The sequence below is a fragment of the Pituophis catenifer genome, unplaced genomic scaffold (genome assembly GCF_029215685.1).
Source record: "Pituophis catenifer annectens isolate HBS135680 unplaced genomic scaffold, rPitCat1.0.hap2 SCAF_2, whole genome shotgun sequence".
NCBI lineage: Eukaryota > Metazoa > Chordata > Lepidosauria > Squamata > Colubridae > Pituophis > Pituophis catenifer.
In genome coordinates this window covers 26306696-26324147 of record NW_027256882.1, presented here as the reverse complement: position 1 = coordinate 26324147, position 17452 = coordinate 26306696, and the positions used below count along the sequence as shown (strand labels likewise).

At 46.9% G+C, this 17452-nt stretch overlaps 8 non-coding genes across 8 annotated transcripts; 1 reads left to right on the top strand and 7 right to left on the bottom strand.

Moving 5' to 3' along the window:
• Window positions 1-1004: 1004 nt before the first annotated feature.
• Window positions 1005-1076, bottom strand: TRNAE-CUC (transfer RNA glutamic acid (anticodon CUC)). Its single transcript has one exon. It is a non-coding gene; the product is annotated as a tRNA-Glu (tRNA).
• Window positions 1077-1717: 641 nt separating this feature from the next.
• Window positions 1718-1799, bottom strand: TRNAS-GCU (transfer RNA serine (anticodon GCU)). The gene has a single exon. It is a non-coding gene; the product is annotated as a tRNA-Ser (tRNA).
• A 22-nt stretch (window positions 1800-1821) lies between these two features.
• TRNAN-GUU (transfer RNA asparagine (anticodon GUU)) lies at window positions 1822-1895 on the bottom strand. Its single transcript has one exon. It is a non-coding gene; the product is annotated as a tRNA-Asn (tRNA).
• An 839-nt stretch (window positions 1896-2734) lies between these two features.
• TRNAN-GUU (transfer RNA asparagine (anticodon GUU)) lies at window positions 2735-2808 on the bottom strand. The gene has a single exon. It is a non-coding gene; the product is annotated as a tRNA-Asn (tRNA).
• A 161-nt stretch (window positions 2809-2969) lies between these two features.
• TRNAG-UCC (transfer RNA glycine (anticodon UCC)) lies at window positions 2970-3040 on the top strand. Its single transcript has one exon. It is a non-coding gene; the product is annotated as a tRNA-Gly (tRNA).
• An 814-nt stretch (window positions 3041-3854) lies between these two features.
• On the bottom strand, window positions 3855-3926 carry TRNAE-CUC (transfer RNA glutamic acid (anticodon CUC)). The gene has a single exon. It is a non-coding gene; the product is annotated as a tRNA-Glu (tRNA).
• A 4990-nt stretch (window positions 3927-8916) lies between these two features.
• TRNAV-CAC (transfer RNA valine (anticodon CAC)) lies at window positions 8917-8989 on the bottom strand. Its single transcript has one exon. It is a non-coding gene; the product is annotated as a tRNA-Val (tRNA).
• Window positions 8990-9627: 638 nt separating this feature from the next.
• TRNAE-CUC (transfer RNA glutamic acid (anticodon CUC)) lies at window positions 9628-9699 on the bottom strand. The gene has a single exon. It is a non-coding gene; the product is annotated as a tRNA-Glu (tRNA).
• Window positions 9700-17452: the final 7753 nt, after the last annotated feature.

Here is a 17452-nt window from a genome sequence, read left to right as displayed (position 1 = left end):
CAGAAGGAGTGAGAGGACCGACCCTTGCGGCACCCCACAAACAAGGCGCCTCGAGGTTGACCTCTGCCCCCCTGCCAACACAAACTGTGTATGGTCAGAGAGGAAGGAGGAGAACTACCGCAACACAGTGCCCCCCACTTCCAACCCCTCCAATTGACGCAGCATGATACCATGGTCGATGGTATCAAAAGCCGCTGAGAGATCTAATAGGACCAGGACAGAGGAACAATCCCGGTCCCTGACCCTCCAGAGATCATCTACCAATGCGACCAATGCCGTTTCCGTGCTACACCCTGGCCTGAAGCCCGACTGGTACAGATCTAGATAGACAGCTTCATCCAGGTACTGGGGAAGTTGTCGCGCAACCACACTCTCAACAACCTTTGCCACAAAGCGAAGGTTGGAGACTGGATGATAGTTCGCTAATACAGCCGGGTCCAAGGAAGGCTTCTTGAGGAGGGGCCTCACCACTGCCTCTTTTAGGGAGGGAGGGAAGAAACCCTCACTCAACAAAGCATTAATAATCCCCTGAAGCCAGCCTCATGTAACCGCCCGGGAGACCAGCACCAACCAGGAGGGACACAGGTCCAATAAACATGTGGCAGCACTAAGCCTACCCAGAATCCTGTCCACGTCCTCGGGAGTCACAAGGTCAAACCCCTCCCAGATAACATTCTCAAGACCCATCCCGTCATCCCATCGGAATCTACCCAATCGGAGTCCAGGCCTTCCCAAATCTGAGTGACTTTATCATGCAGGAATTGCACAAAATCCTCAGCCCTACTCTACCCTTGATCCCTTGTGCTCCAGAGACTTGGATGGTTGGATGGAGACTCTATCAAGCCTGCTGGGGTGGGATAGGATGGGGGAGGGAGAAAAAGGGGGGGGAAGAAAATCAGACTCAGGACAATTTTCTGCCCAGTTCAGTTTACTTTGCTGTGAAAATGACCCTCCCTGAAAATTCCAGCTGCAGAATGATGGATAGGTTGGAAGCAAAAGCACCTTTCCCTGGCCGGGAATCGAACCCGGGCCGTGGCGGTGAGAGCACCAAATCCTGACCACTAGACCACCAGGGAAAGACAAAGTGGCCTTCATCCCTCCAGTTCTCCTTGGAAGCAGAGCTCGTCTCCTGGGATGCTTGCAAGATGCAAACCTCCGTGGCTGGGAAGAGGGAAGGGAGACTCCAGCATTCCAGCACTCTCATCTCTCACCTTGATGGCTGAGGATTGCAGTCCCTACAGATGCAGAAGGAGCACTGGAGGAGACCGTAATAGGATCTCTGGAGCCTGATGCTCTGGATCTGAGAAACAAGGCAGGCAGAGGAAATGGAGTCTTCCTCTGCTCCTCTCCAAATTTCAGGTGTCAGAAAACTTTCCCAGATGTCAGCAAACTCAGGGCTGGCTGAGCTTCTTTCCCAGGTCCTCTGCCCATCAAAAGGAAAGCATTCTTGGATCCTTGGATCCTCAGCAGGAAGCAAAATGTAGAAATAACTTCAGGATATCCTCACTCTTGGCCCGGGGCCTTCTTCTGCTTTTGGTTTGTGAGGATAACCACAGCTGAAGCCCCAGAATGTCTATCAGTGGAAAAAGTTTGAATCCGTGCATACAGAAAGAGCACAAGCAATGCAAAAACTGACACAGCTCACCTTTGCACCCTTCCAATATACAATATACTAATCCTTTCATCCCCAAATCCTGCACCCAGAAGGAAAAGGTGACGACGAGGGTGGGATTCGAACCCACGCGTGCAGAGCACAATGGATTAGCAGTCCATCACCTTCACCACTCGGCCACCTCGTCAAGGGGGCGGGGCACCCATGGCCATCCCTGGGTGGGCTCGAACCACCATCCTTCTGGTTAACAGCCAGACGCGCTAACCCCTTGCGCCACAGAGACAGGCACAGGCCTCCCCTTGACTCTCTCTCAGGTGTAGCAGCTGCTGCAGGACAGTTGGGGCTCCCTCCCCCTCCCCTCTGGGGGTGCACACTGTCAGTGCCAGATTGATGCAACAAAAGCATCTCCTGCCACAGAGATGCAGGCTTTGGCTTCAGTCCCCACACCAGGAGAGACTGAAGGGGGATTTTGTTTTCTAATAGATGGCTGCCTGCTGGCTAAATATGTCTCCAAGCAGCTCTCATTTTTCCAGGCTGGCAGCTGCACAATCAACCACGTCTTGTTTTGAGTCTCTAACATCTCTTGGCCTCGAGTGCCAAAGCCCTTCTATGTTTAATGCTTCTGCTTCTCAACCGACTTGGTAGGCAAACAATCTCAGCAACTGCCCAGGCATTGAGGAGGCATTAATGTTAAGTCTGTGTGAGTCAGATCTGAGTATCGGCTGCTGCTCCTCTCCTCCTCCTCCTCCCTTTTGTCTTCCTAGAAGTAAGATTAGGTCATACAGGTGACCTAATCTTTGCAACAGGCAGCTGTTTCAGGACCCTGGAGAGCTCCCGCTGAGGACCGCTTTGGGCTGCCTTATGCCTCTCCAGCACTTCTCCCTCCCAAGGAAGAAGCTCGGGACACGTGGGGCGATTCCTCCCCCTTTCGCTTTAGTCACTGACTGTGAGTAAGTCTGCCTTGATCTTCCTTCTGCACCCTGGAGGGTAAAAAAAAATGCAGAAGATGGTAAAGTATTTAGTGAGAAAAAGGATCAACACGGTGAGAATTGAAAGTTCCAGATGAAGAGCTGGGTGCAGCATTCAATCCATCACCTCTGCTCTGAATCAGAGAAAACAGGCCGTCCCTGGGTGGGCTCGAACCACCATCCTTCTGGTTAACAGCCAGACGCGCTAACCCATTGCGCCACAGAGACCTGGCACAGGCTTCCCTCGTGGTTCCCCCCACCTGAGCATCCATAGCTGGGCTGGCTAGACAGCAATCAGACCCAGTGTGTTCCTCTCTCCCGCCATCAGATGGGAAAAGAAAATCCCTGGATATAAATATTGCTTCTCTCGAGACAGACTCTCAACAGCTGTGCCAGTGGTGTAGGGGCATCATGCAGGGTTTCCAACCTTGTGACCCGGGTTCGAGTCCCGGCTGGCGCAGGTCTCCTTCCACCTTTTGCTCTTCTAGCAAAGGCAGTGATGCTGCCTTCTTACAGGCAGCATCACCAGATGAAGTTTTCCCTCAGATTCTGTTTTAATGGGAGAAGAAGAGAAATAATGGCTGGCACTGATGTCACCTTGCATTCTCAGCAGGAAGTAAAATGTAGAAATAACTTCAGGATATCCTCACTCTTGAGCCCAGAGCATTAGTCTGCTTTTGGTTTGTGAGGATAACCACAACTGAAGCCCCGGAATGTCTATCAGTGGAAGAAGTAACAGATGAGATGGAATTTGAATCCATGAATACAGAGTACAGGGCATTATCCATCCATCAACTCTCCCACTCAGCCGTCTTGTCAAGGGAAGGGTACCTGCAGGTGCTCCTGGCTGAACTCAAACCACCCCCACTCTTCTGGTCAACAGCCAGACCCCTTGACCCCTTGTGCTCCAGAGACTTGGGATATGACTTCCCGTCAGCCTCCTTGAAGACCTGATGCCAATCTCTCTCTCCCCCCAAGTGGACCATAGGTAGCTTTGCACCCTCCAAGTCTCTTGCAACTCCTGCGGTCATCATCTGCCTTCTTGGAAGGTCCAAGGCAGGCTGGTTGGATGGAGACTCTATCAAGCCTGCTGGGGGGGGGATAGGATGGGGAAGGGAGAAAAAGGGAAAGAAAGTCATACTCAGCACAATTTTCTGGCCCGTTCAGCTTACTCTTCTGTGAAAATGACCCTCCCTGAAAATTCCAGCTGCAGAATGATTTTTTTAAAAATTTGATTTATAAAATGGATGGATAGGTTGGAAGCAAAAGCACCTTTCCCTGGCCGGGAATCGAACCCGGGCCGTGGCGGTGAGAGCGCCAAATCCTGACCACTAGACCACCAGGGAAAGACAAAGTGGCCTTCATCCCTCCAGTTCTCCTTGGAAGCAGAGCTCGTCTCCTGGGATGCTTGCAAGATGCAAACCTCCGTGGCTGGGAAGACGGAAGGGAGACTCCAGCATTCCAGCACTCTCATCTCTCGCCTTTATGGCTGAGGATTGCAGTCCCTACAGATGCAGAAGGAGCACTGGAGGAGACCGAAATAGGATCTCTGGAGCCTGATGCTCTGGATCTGAGAAACAAGGCAGGCAGAGGAAATGGAGTCTTCCTCTGCTCCTCTCCAAATTTCAGGTGTCAGAAAACTTTCCCTGAGTCAGCAAACTCAGGGCTGGCTGAGCTTCTTTCCCAGGTCCTCTGTCCATCAAAAGGAAAGCATTCTTGAGCCAGCTCTGTGTGGTTGTGCCAGTGGGGAAGTGGTATCAAGCAAGAGTGCCAATGACTGCTTGTCGCCGCCAGACGTTCTTTCAGGATCGTCAGCCCCACTGCCTGTAAAGAGCCGCCTTCACAACGGAATGGCGGCTCGAAAAAACTCCATTTTCATGAGGAAATGGAGATAGAGCCGGCTGGGGTGGGTAGAACTCTCTGCATAGTCCCAAAAGTTTTTCTTTTACTTTTGGGACAGAGCGGATGAGACTCCCCATATCCCCAGCCGCTGCTCCGGGCTTTGGGAGACCTCTCCTATATGCAGAGCTAGGCGTCAAGAGCAAGCCTGCAAATTTAACAGAGTAATTAAAGAAGACGTGAGCTGGACCTGTGATCCTGAATCGCAAGTATTTTACTTATTTTTCAAAAGCTATTTAAGAAAGAAAAAAAAAAGGAAAAGGAAAGGAAAAAAGATTTTTAAAATGGCGACTGCTGCGGCTTGAGGAGAGGCTGAAAGGGAAAGTCCTTCCGTTTTCTATTATCACAATGTAGCGGAATAAATACCTTTGGCTACAATTGAAGACAAAACTTCACTTTTGTGTTTTTTTTTTTTTCCTGGAGAGCTGATATTGCTCTTGGTTGGAAAGAAGTTTTCTTCTCTTTTCTAATAAAGTTTGTCTGGGTGGAAACATGGCATTGAGACTTATAAAGTCAGACAAACAAGCAGTGGGGGGGGGATTCCCCCATTAACAAATTACAAGAACAAGTTTTAAGTCTCCAGTCTCAGAAACCTGATTTTAACATAATAGAATTTCTCTTAGAGGAGATTGTAAGAAGGGATGAGATTGTGAATCAGCATCTTGAAAAATTTAAGCAGGAAATTAAAGAATTGGTGAAATCTAAGTTTGACTTTTTGGAGCGAAAGATTTTAAAAATGGCTAACGGTTTTTCAGAATTTATGATCCAGTTGGATGCAAATACTAAGTTATTAGAGTCTAAAATGGAAGAAACTCAGGATAATTTGGACAATAGAATCCAAAAAATTGAAAATGATTTGACAAATACTCAAGATAATAGCTTAGAAGAAAAACCTAAAATGGAGGCTGATCAAAAGACTGGTAATGCAGAAAATTTGCAACAGAGGATTGAAAGAGAAGTTTTAATGATGCAATATAATTTCACTAAATATGCGATTAGACTGAGAGGTTTGCAGGAAAATAACAGAGATTATTTAAGGAAAATATCTTCTGAAATTCTGGCTGGGATTTTAAAGGTTCAACCTGAGGAAGTGTTTTGTAGGATTGACAGAGTTTATAGAATAAACTCCTGGATTGCAAAGCAAAGGCAATTGCCTAGAGATGTGGTGATCTATTTTACAGATAAAGAAATTAGGAATAATATTGTGCAAAATTCCTTTAATTCTACTTTGCAATTGTATGGAAGAAAGATTTGGATCTACAAAGAGCTCCCACCTAAGATGTTAATGGAAAGGAAGAAATTTGGTTTTCTGGTGACTGAGTTAAAAAAAAGAGATATTCCATTTAGGTGGGATGCCCCAGTTGGTATAATATTGAGATATCAAGGAGAAAGATACCAACTAAATACTGTTGAAAGAGCGGAAGAATTTTATCAAAAAATTTTGAAAATGAACTTAACATCTTTAGGCATAATACAGGATAAGCAGAAGGAGTTGGAAATAAAGGGAAAACATCGAATTACAGAGGTTGTGGTAGACAAATTGCCTTTGGATTCTTTAGATACCCCAGCTGGATTATCTACAAATATGAGAGAAGTGGTATCTGACTCCAACGTGATGATTCATCAAGTCAAAGACAAGTATGGAAACCAATTAGCTGATATACATTTGGCAAAGAAGAAATATGAGATACAAAAACAAAATCAACAAGACCAACTTATAAAGCAGAATGAAAACCGATCAGTTGATATACAACTTGTAGAAAGGAAACCAGGATGGAAATTAAACCCACAAAAAGAAAAGAAAAAAAGAAATAGGTCTCACAAAAATAGAAATTTCTAAATCAAGCAACAGTGAAGCCAGTGATTTAAAAAAAAAAATGAATGAATATGCGAAAAGATAGTGGAGGCGAAGTATTGGTTAATATTATCCTGAGGACAATGACAGACCTCTGCAATGCCGTAATTTTGGGATGTGAAAAGAGCCTTAAATTGTTGGATTTGAATTATCTACTTTGGATTTCTTTCTTGTATCGATAAATATATTATAACTATCCTGAGCTACAAGGCAAGAGACTTACGCTGGGGCATGCAGAAGATCTGGTTGTTACCCACTAGGATGATGGGAATTAATAATCCTGATGAAAGCCACAGTTACAACTATATGGAATATAATCATAATGTCACTCGGGTGGTTGTTTTTACTTTTATATATATATGAGGATATTTACTACTGATGGGGGCAGATGATGATTGAAGATTTTGAACAAACTGTTGCATCAGGAAGCTATGTTACCCTATTATGGATGATGGACCCAACAATCCAGTGGAAAGACATCAAAGAAGATATTATATGGATTATAAATTTAAAGTCATTGTCTTTTTTTATATATATAACGGAATATATACATATATATATATATATTTTAGCAGAGTGGGCAGTGGATTAAAGATATTAAGAATTGTTGTGTATGGCAATTTTGTAGGAAAGTGGGTGGAAATAGGTTAGTTTACTGATTGATTAGTTTAAGAAAAGGGATGTTTAAGTGATATATCTAGGGGAGTGGAGGAATGGATAGAGTTGAATAAATGTTAAATTAGGATTTATGGGGAAGGCTGCTTTGAAATGTTATATTAATATACACAAAAGATTAAATGTTAAAGTAGGATTTATTATATAGTTTTAAAGTGTAAGGTTGTTTTGAAATGTTGTAATAGTATACAGATATAAGTTTGGGGGATGAGAAAAAGGGCAGATTATTACTAAATTGGGACTTATAATAATATTATGCTAAATTAGAAGTTATCATACAATGTTATAGTAGAATGGTTTTTTTTTGAAATGTATGGTAAAAGGGGGAATTAACAATATTAATAATATTAGCAAGTAAGGGTCAGTATTTAGAGGAGGGAGTAAGGGGATGGTGAAATATTATATAATCTGTTATGAATTAGGTTTTTGTTGTGAAGAAGTCACGGGGGGGATGGGTGGTGAGGGGGGTTAGGGAGGAGGGGGGGAGAAAAATGGGGGAAAAATTTGTATTTGAAAACTTTTTCAATAAAAAAAAAAAAGCAAGAGTGCCAATGTTGTATCCCTGGTTCAAATCCTGCCTAGCACATGTCTTAATTTTCTTTTTTGCGAAGACAACGTGACTGAATCAACAGTTTTACTCAGAAGGATCTCTCTACTAAAAGAAAAAAAGCTGGTATCTATGAATCGGTGAGCAAACACAACACTCACATAATCATCATTCGTTGTTTCTGCACTTAACTACTCGCCCCCTGCAGTGATTTTAAAGTACTCTTGGCTGCGGTCAAGGCTGTGTGGTAAAACCTTTGGCTGAATGGTCAATGGATCCCTATCACCATCCTGGAATCTACAGTGGAAGTTCCTCATCTGTGGTGGGGAAGAGAAGCTGTTAGGATATGGTGTAAGTCTAACAGGTTGTTCAGGCAATATATGTGTTCTATCACTTTAAATGTATTCTGTAACTTTAAATGTAATGCTGAGTCATTGTACTGCTGAGTCATTGTAATGACATTGCTGACTGAATGCTGACTGCAATTATCATAATTGTACTGTTGAGTCATTGCACTGCTGACTTCACTTATCTTAAGTGGATAATTACTAGTGTAAACTGTATATAAGAAGTAAGCCGAGCTATAGACATTGTTGAACCTGCTCTCATCATTGTTGGAACTGCTCTCATCATTGCTTGACTTGCTGCTTGACTGGAACTGTTGATTGGAACTGAACTGTTACTGTCGTGTGTGAAGACATGGATGGATATGCTACCATCGTGATTTGTTACCAGCGTTGAATTGCTGTTTATTACCAACTGCTGTTTGTCTGGTAAGAAGATATCTGTAACTTTGGACTGATTTGAATGGCTAAAGACTTGGATTGAGTAAAAGACTATGCAATTGTTTTTTCACTACAAAGTAAAAGCTTTGTTAAACCAGTTTGTATGTATTGTATTCATTGCTCTCAGTACCGTTTCTCTGTGCACTTACTCTGCTGGTTGGTAACACAACAATATCCTTAACAGAAGCCGTGATCCATTGAGCCAAGGAAGATGGCCCATCAAGCTTCTCAAAACAGCAAATTTCTAAGCCAGTTCCAGAAGTTGATGAATTTTAACTCTCCTGTCACCCAGTTTAGATGTTGACCAGCACAGTCTAGAAATGGAAAATTGCAACTTTTCTGGACTGTTGCAGAATGTGAAGCCATAAAACTATTAAGGCCTCTATTCTCTAGTTTTTGGCTCAGGAGGACTAATCTTTGGTCAATGGCTTAAAAGCATCCTCTGCTTACTCATTCCCTTTTGGATAAGTGAAAAGAGAAAGTGGGGTGCTTCTTGATCTTTTCCTACGGGGTGGGGGAGGTATTTCCCACACTTATTTGGAGCTTGGAATGGCTGTGGTACTGAGAAAAAGGTGTGTTTCTGCCTGGTTTCGAACCAGGGACCTTTTGCGTGTGAGGCAAACGTGATAACCACTACACTACAGAAACCAGAGGTACGAGTACCTCTCAACTGGCCTGCCCATATCTTTGGCTGACTATTTCAGACTGTTATTTGCAGAATAAAATAGATTAAAGGATTATTATACCTTAGAGACGTGTGCCCTCCAGAGCACAGAGCTAATGAAGCAGATGGCTAAATATTTAAATCTGGCAGAAAAAAATAGAGAGGGTGGGGTCTGCAATTCCAAGATAAAGAACCCAATAGATAAACATTCTGTAACCTTTACCTATTATTGGTCAACTCATCAAGTAGGCCGTCCCTGGGTGGGCACGAACCACCATCCTTCTGGTTAACAGCCAGACGCAAGGGGCCACAGAGACCTGGCACTGTCCTCCCTCTCGGCTCCCCCCACCTGAGCATCCAGAGCTGGGTTGGGTAGACTCCTGCGGTCATCATCTGCCTTCTTGGAAGGTCCAAGGCAGGCTGGTTGGATGGAGCCTGCTGGGGTGGGATAGGATGGGGGAGGGAGAAAAAGGGTGGAAAGAAAGTCATACTCAGCACAATTTTCTGGCCCGTTCAGCTTACTCTGCTGTGAAAATGACCCTCCCTGAAAATTCCAGCTGCAGAATGATTTTTTTTTATTTGATTTATAAAATGGATGGATAGGTTGGAAGCAAAAGCACCTTTCCCTGGCCGGGAATCGAACCCGGGCCGTGGCGGTGAGAGCGCCAAATCCTGACCACTAGACCACCAGGGAAAGCTCAAAGTGGCCTTCATCCCTCCAGTTCTCCTTGGAAGCAGAGCTCGTCTCCTGGGATGCTTGCAAGATGCAAACCTCCATGGCTGGGAAGAGGGAAGGGAGACTCCAGCATTCCAGCACTCTCATCTCTCGCCTTTATGGCTGAGGATTGCAGTCCCTACAGATGCAGAAGGAGCACTGGAGGAGACCGAAATAGGATCTCTGGAGCCTGATGCTCTGGATCTGAGAAACAAGGCAGGCAGAAGAAGTGGAATCTTCCTATGCTCCTCTCCAAATTTCAAGTGTTAGAAAAGTTTCCCAGATGTCAGCAAACTCAGGGCTGGCTACCAAGTGCTTCTTTCCCGGGTCCTCTGTCCATCAAAAGGAAAGCTTTCTTGAGCCAGCTCTGTGTGGTTGTGCCAGTGGGGAAGTGGTATCAAGCAAGAGTGCCAATGTTGTATCCCTGGTTCAAATCCTGCCTAGCACATGTCTTAATTTTCTTTTTTGCGAAGACAACGTGACTGAATCAACAGTTTTACTCAGAAGGATCTCTCTACTAAAAGAAAAAAAGCTGGTATCTATGAATCGGTGAGCAAACACAACACTCACATAATCATCATTCGTTGTTTCTGCACTTAACTACTCGCCCCCTGCAGTGATTTTAAAGTACTCTTGGCTGCGGTCAAGGCTGTGTGGTAAAACCTTTGGCTGAATGGTCAATGGATCCCTATCACCATCCTGGAATCTACAGTGGAAGTTCCTCATCTGTGGTGGGGAAGGGAAGCTGTTAGGATATGGTGTAAGTCTAACAGGTTGTTCAGGCAATATATGTGTTCTATCACTTTAAATGTATTCTGTAACTTTAAATGTAATGCTGAGTCATTGTACTGCTGAGTCATTGTAATGACTAATGACTGCTGACTGAATGCTGACTGCAATTATCATAATTGTACTGTTGAGTCATTGCACTGCTGACTTCACTTATCTTAAGTGGATAATTACTAGTGTAAACTGTATATAAGAAGTAAGCCGAGCTATAGACATTGTTGAACCTGCTCTCATCATTGTTGGACCTGCTCTCATCATTGCTTGACTTGCTGCTTGACTGGAACTGTTGATTGGAACTGAACTGTTACTGTCGTGTGTGAAGACGTGGATGGATATGCTACCATCGTGATTTGTAACCAGCGTTGAATTGCTGTTTATTACTAACTGCTGTTTGTCTGGTAAGAAGATATCTGTAACTTTGGACTGATTTGAATGGCTAAAGATTTGGGTTGATTAAAAGACTATGCAATTGTTTTTTCACTACAAAGTAAAAGCTTTGTTAAACCAGTTTGTATGTATTGTATTCCTTGCTCTTGTCGAGCGTCAAGAAGCACTCGACATCGTGTCCATGCACCGGCAGAACATGGATACCCGGCTGGAAGGGGGGGGTTGAGCCACATGGGTGATGGTGGTGGAATAGGCTTCCGAGTAGGCGTTTATGTGCACGGGTGCCTTATGGGGTCGCGTGGGATTAGCTTACCACTTTGAGAACACTCTAGAAAAGTGACGGCATCCCAATACGTCCGAAGGAAATGAGGAAGTACGAGACCTTCCAGCTGAATGTAATCTGGAAGGAACTATATAAGGACTCGCTTACAAGGGCGTGACAGCTGCGTCTTTGTTTTGCTAGCTTTGCATTCCAGTTTCTGTAAGCGCTGATTGCCACGATTAAATGAAGATACACCAGCTTGGCTTTAAGCGTGTTCTTTGAGCGTGGACACAGTCCTAGGGGAGCCGAGAGGAAGACGCAGCTCTCCCTTTTCACAAGCCATTTTGGAGCCGCCCCCCACCCCCCCCCGTGAAGGAAGGAACGGGATGGCGGAGGGCGTAGCGGCCGACGTGCTGCCGGAGGATACAGCGGAGACCGTGGGCGAAGCGGAGGAGGAGGTTGACGCCGGGATGGATGGGGCGGCCAGCCCGCCGGTGGTGCGGCCGAAACAGCATGAGCCCGGGGTCGACGGCGCCCCTAGTGAACGAAAGGAACGCGAACGCAACGCCCGGGAGACGCCCGGCCCAGAGACAGGTGGGATGCGTCTTCAAACCCCGCCTTATGCCGGTTCCCAGTTCCAGGATTGGAGGGAACGGCGATGGCTGGAAGACGAGGAAGGGGACTGGAGCCACTCCACTGGCCTGGGGGCTTCCACCCTAGAGATCCTACGCGACCGTTTTGGCTAGGCGAGCTTTCGCGATGCGCCCTCCTGGCAGCCATGGGCGCCCAGCATGGAGGGAGCCACCTCCTGGTCGGGAGGCGGTATGGCGGGTGGGAGTTCTGACAGCAAATTCTGCCTTGCCAGCCCGAAGCTGAAGTTGGAGGGGCGTGGACAACGCTGGGTGAGTGGAGAGCGGAGACAGGCTGTACATTCATACGGTGGGGGCGAGGGCAGCCACGCAACTCCCAGTGCCGCTACACAGCCCGGGAGAGAGAGGAGAGTAGATCCCGTGAGAGACGCCCCTCGACAGCTACCTGGCACAGGAAATAGGCCACCGCAACAGCGTTACAGAGACCCGCTGCCGGCATGGGGCCATGGTCCCTGGGCACCCCCCCTCCAGCAACATCCCTGGGGATTACCGCCTGTGCAGGCTGCATTTGATGGAACTGCAGGAAAGGTGGCACTGTTCCTGAGTCAGGTAATAAGCCATATGGACCTTTATGGCAGATTATATCCTTCGCAGTGGTCCATGGTCGTGGCGGTCACAGCAGTGCTAACGGGGGAGGCAGCTGAATGGGTCTCCGATTTACATAGTGAACACGCCTGCGAGTTAACGGATCTGGGCCTGTTCCTTGAAGCATTACGCAATAGGTTCGAGGATGAAACTCGGACCCAGGTCATCGAAGGTGAATTGGTCAACCTACGACAGCGTGGTCGCCCTGCCAAGGATTATGTCAAGGAGTTCCGTAATCTGGCAGGGAAACTCCATTCGTGGCCAGAGCGCTTACTTATCCACCAATTCCAGGCAGGGCTAGATAGAGAAATAAAACAGGCCTGTGTATACCGGGGTCTAGGCCCACGATTGTCCGAATGGTACAAGGCAGCGGTGAGCCTAGACGTTGGTTTACGAGAATTCAGGCCTCGGAACACACCACAGCTCCAGTCCCGTCGTGGTCCAGGTGGCAGATCCAGTGACCGCGGGGCGTTTAGAGGAACCCCGGCATTTGGGCCGACCGCTACTGAGACGAACAGACGCCCGTTCCGGTGCTTTCGATGCAACCAAGAGGGTCATAGAGCTGCGGACTGCCCCGTCGCAGCCCCGCGACTGTCAACTCCCCGGCCATCCGTTCCGACTACCACGCCACGTGACCGACCCCTACGAACACCAGAACGCTCTAGAGCGGCCACGCAGACGCCCTCGTTAGAACCAACAACCCGGTCCAGCAATACCATGCCAGGGACGGCTCGTGTCCCCGATGCATCCGAAGAAAGCGACAACAGAGACGAGTTGCAGGATCCTATGGTAAGTGACCCTGTACACCCCTTCCTGATACCGGTGACCCTTAGACATCCTGTTACTAAGAAGGAGTGTGAACAAAAAGCCTTAATTGATACAGGCTGTACTCGATGCCTTATGCGGCAGTCGGTAGCTGAGGGCTTGGGCCTTCGGATCCTGACTCTTCGTACCCCCATTAAATTCGAGCAGATGGATGGGTCCATCCTGGGAGGCACACCTACCGCCAGTGTTACAGAACCCGTATTCCTGCAAATAGGAGCCCATCAGGAAATGATCCGGTTCATTGTAGTAACCCAGATGATCGAACCCATCATTCTTGGGCTCGCGTGGTTGGACAGGTGGGAACCACACATTTGGTGGGAGGGGGGTTATCGTAGGCTCAGACTGCCATGTACAAAAGAGAGGGTGGCTCTCCAGCAAGAAACAACAAGGCAAGGTACATACCCCCAAGCATATAATGACCTCGCCTGGGTATTTAGCGAGGAAGAATGTGACATCCTGCCCCCCCCATCGGGACACGGATTGTGCTTATCGAAATACTTCCCGGAGCCCGGTTGCCAAAACCCCGTATGTACTCGATGACACCACAGGAACTGAAGGAATTGCGAACGTATATAGATAAAAACCTGGCCCGGGGATTTATTCGTCCCAGTCGTTCGCATTTAGCGGCACCCGTCCTCTTTCGAGGTAAGAAGGATGGCGGCTTACGTTTATGTGTTGACTACCGGGGATTGAATGCTGTCTGCGTAGAACCGTTGTACCCCCTGCCGCTGATAACTGATTTGTTGGCTACCCTGGCGTCAGGGAAAATCTTCACGAAATTGGACCTCCGTGAAGCCTATTATCGGGTACGGATACGTCAGGGAGACGAGTGGAAAACCACATTTAACACTCCCCTCGGCAGCTACCAGTTCCTGGTGATGCCTTTCGGTCTACAAGGGGCACCAGCGGTGTTTATGCAGCTTATAAACGGTATTTTACATGAACACCTATATCGGGGCGTCTTAGTCTATCTGGACGACATTTTGATTTACTCTGATACAATGGAAGAACACGTCCAGCTGGTTAGACAGGTCCTGACCAAGTTGCTGGACGCACATCTTTTTGTAAAACTCTCAAAATGTGAGTTCCACTGGGAGATCGATTATCTAGGTTTTCGAATTAGTCGTACTGGTATCCAGATGGACCCGAAGAAAGTAGCTGCGGTTTTAGAGTGGAAAGCTCCGCAAACCCGTAAACAACTGCAGAGTTTTTTGGGTTTTGCTAACTTTTATCGACATTTCATTCCGTCCTTTGCAACAACAGCATTACCATTAACGGAGCTATTGCGAACAAAAGGTGTGGTGGCCCCTGGGAAAAAGCCTAGGCCGGGATACAAACTACAATGGTCATCTGAATGCCAACAAGCCTTTGAAAATCTTAAACGGGCTTTTGCCACTGAACCCGTATTGATACACCCTAACACGTCACAACCGTTCGTAATACAAGCGGATGCTAGTGACGTGGCAGTAGGAGCTATTCTAATGCAGAAAGATGCGAACGGTATGTTAAGGCCTTGTGCATACACCTCCCGAAAATTTACAACTGCAGAAAGGAACTGGGCAGTGTGGGAGAAAGAGGCCTATGCCGTAAAATGGGCGTTACAGACATGGCGGCACCTACTGGAGGGTAATCCCATACCGTTCGAGGTCTGGACGGATCACAAGAATCTACAGGCCCTCCAAACGCCTCAGAAACTGTCCCCAAAACAGGTGAGATGGGCACAATATTTTCAGCGGTTCCGTTTTGCCCTCGTGTATAAGCCAGCTAGAGGAATGTTTTTAGCGGATGCGTTGTCACGGATGCCGCAATATCACAGTAAACGAGATGAGGGTTTACAAGCAGTAATCTCACCCCTAAAAGCGTATGTATTGACAGCCCCGCAGACCGAGGATTGGCTGACGCTTTTACGGAAAGCCATTCGGACGGACGCATGGGCACAAAACAATGCAGCATCCCTAACCCACCATGATGGCCTAGCATGGTGGGGAGATAAACTCTATATTCCAGCAACATCGAGACAACGAGTGTTACTCCAGTGCCATGATAGGAAAACCGCCGGACACTTCGGGTTCCTTAAAACCCTACATCTGACGCGCAGACAATTCTGGTGGCCTAAAATGAGGAAAGACATTGACCAATACGTCCGGGGATGCCACACATGCGCGGTATCCAAGCCACAACCAGGGAAGCCACTGGGCTTATTACAAACCGTAGCCGAACCAAACAGACCATGGGAGGAAATAGCCATGGATTTCATTGTAGACCTTCCCAGTAGCAGAGGTTATACCGTTATTTGGACAGTAGTCGATCTTTTCTCAAAGCAAGCCCACTTTATTCCATGTAAAGGCTTACCCTCTGCCCGACGCCTGGTACGTTTATTCCTACAACATATTTACCGTTTGCATGGAGTGCCTAAGAGGATAATATCAGACAGAGGGGTACAATTCACTGCCCGATTCTGGAGAGGGTTTCTCCGTGATATAGGGTCAACCCAGGGCCTTAGTTCAGCCTATCACCCTAGTACGAACGGTGTTGCTGAACGCACGAATGCCATGGTAGAACGATACTTACGCTCCTACGTTACCTACCAACAAAACGATTGGGTTGATTACCTTCTATTTGCTGAAACAGCATACAATAACGCAGTACATCGGAGTACCGGATTTACACCGTTCCGGGTAGTCATGGGGAGGGACTTCCCTGCTATCCCGGAGTTAGACCTTTCCCTCCAAAAATCTATGACTCCCAACGACTGGGCTACTAACGTGAATGCTGTGTGGCCTCACGTGAAAACCGCTTTGACACGGGCAGCTGATTAATACAAGCTCCAGGCAGACAAAAGGAGGGCTACATGTCCACCTTTTCAGATCGGGGACCTGGTTTATTTGTCAACAAAATACTTAAAGCTACGATTACCAAGTAAAAAGCTAGGACCCAAATATATAGGCCCATTTCCTATCATTAGAGTAATTAACCCCGTAACATTCATGCTAAAACTACCCCCCTTATTGGGAAAGACCCATCCGGTATTCCACTCTAGTTTGTTAAAACCGGCCACTACACCCACTACAACACCAAAACCACCTCCTGGCCCGGTAACCGGTGCCCACTATGAAATACAAGACATCATCGATTCCAAACTACGTAGAGGCAAGTTATACTATTTAGTTCGCTGGACAGGGTATCCTGATAGTGAAGCATCCTGGGTACCTGTAAAAGACATAAACGCCCCAAGATTACTGAGAAAGTTCCACAAAGCAAACCCCCAGAAACCACATCCCTTACCTGACCATTAATATCATCTCTTTTTGTCTCCTCCTCTTAGACGGACACCTGGTAGGGGGAACCGCCTGTCAAGCGTCAAGAAGCACTCGACATCGTGTCCATGCACCGGCAGAACATGGATACCCGGCTGGAAGGGGGGGGTTGAGCCACATGGGTGATGGTGGTGGAATAGGCTTCCGAGTAGGCGTTTATGTGCACGGGTGCCTTATGGGGTCGCGTGGGATTAGTTTACCACTCTGAGAACACTCTAGAAAAGTGACGGCATCCCAATACGTCCGAAGGAAATGAGGAAGTACGAGACCTTCCAGCTGAATGTAATCTGGAAGGAACTATATAAGGACTCGCTTACAAGGGTGTGACAACTGCGTCTTTGTTTTGCTAGCTTTGCATTCCGGTTTCTGTAAGCGCTGATTGCCACGATTAAATGAAGATACACCAGCTTGGCTTTAAGCGTGTTCTTTGAGCGTGGACACAGTCCTAGGGGAGCCGAGAGCTCTCAGTACCGTTTCTCTGTGCACTTACTCTGCTGGTTGGTAATACAACAATATCCTTGACAGAAGCCGTGATCCACTGAGCCAAGGAAGATGGCCAATCAAGCTTCTCAAAAAAACAAATTTCTAAGCCCAGTTCCAGAAGTTGATGAATTTTAACTCTCCTGTCACCCAGTTTAGATGTTGACCAGCACAGTCTAGAAATGGAAAATTGCAACTTTTCTGGACTGTTGCAGAATGAGAAGCCATAAAACTATTAAGGCCTCTATTCTCTAGTTTTTGGCTCAGGAGGACTAATCTTTGGTCAATGGCTTAAAAGCATCCTCTGCTTACTCATTCCCTTTCTGATAAGCGAAAAGAGAAAGTGGGGTGCTTCTTGATCTTTTCCTACGGGGTGGGGGAGGTATTTCCCACACTTATTTGGAGCTTGGAATGGCTGTGGTACTGAGAAAAAGGTG